Source organism: Penaeus monodon, chromosome 20, assembly GCF_015228065.2.
Source record: "Penaeus monodon isolate SGIC_2016 chromosome 20, NSTDA_Pmon_1, whole genome shotgun sequence".
In the NCBI taxonomy this organism is placed as follows: Eukaryota; Metazoa; Arthropoda; class Malacostraca; order Decapoda; family Penaeidae; genus Penaeus; species Penaeus monodon.
In genome coordinates, this window is record NC_051405.1 from 13,076,102 (window position 1) to 13,076,355 (window position 254).

At 47.2% G+C, this 254-nt stretch overlaps 1 protein-coding gene across 1 annotated transcript in view; it reads left to right on the forward strand.

Annotated features, from left to right (window-relative positions):
* The window catches only part of LOC119585640 (EH domain-binding protein 1-like), a gene marked incomplete in the record, with an annotated part of 320,960 nt that overhangs the window by 254,709 nt on the left and 65,997 nt on the right, over positions 1-254 (forward strand).

A 254-nucleotide genomic window follows, 5' to 3' on the forward strand; every position in this document is an offset into this window, starting at 1 on the left:
TTTACGATCTAGATATCCAATGTCACAAGATCCTTTTTGAGAAGAGAACCTGCGGCGGTCACTGCAAGAAGAGAAACTTTCGAAGACGTGAAAGGATTAAGGAACTGAAGGCGGCGTTCTTTCGTTCCCACGCGTCGCCAAAAACGTATTGTGACGTTTTTCTCTCGCTGCTCCAGTCGTTTTTGCCTTTCCCTCGGTGTTGAAATGTCTGTTGTAATTCTCAACTGTAACGCGAGGGATGAGGTTGGCGTGGG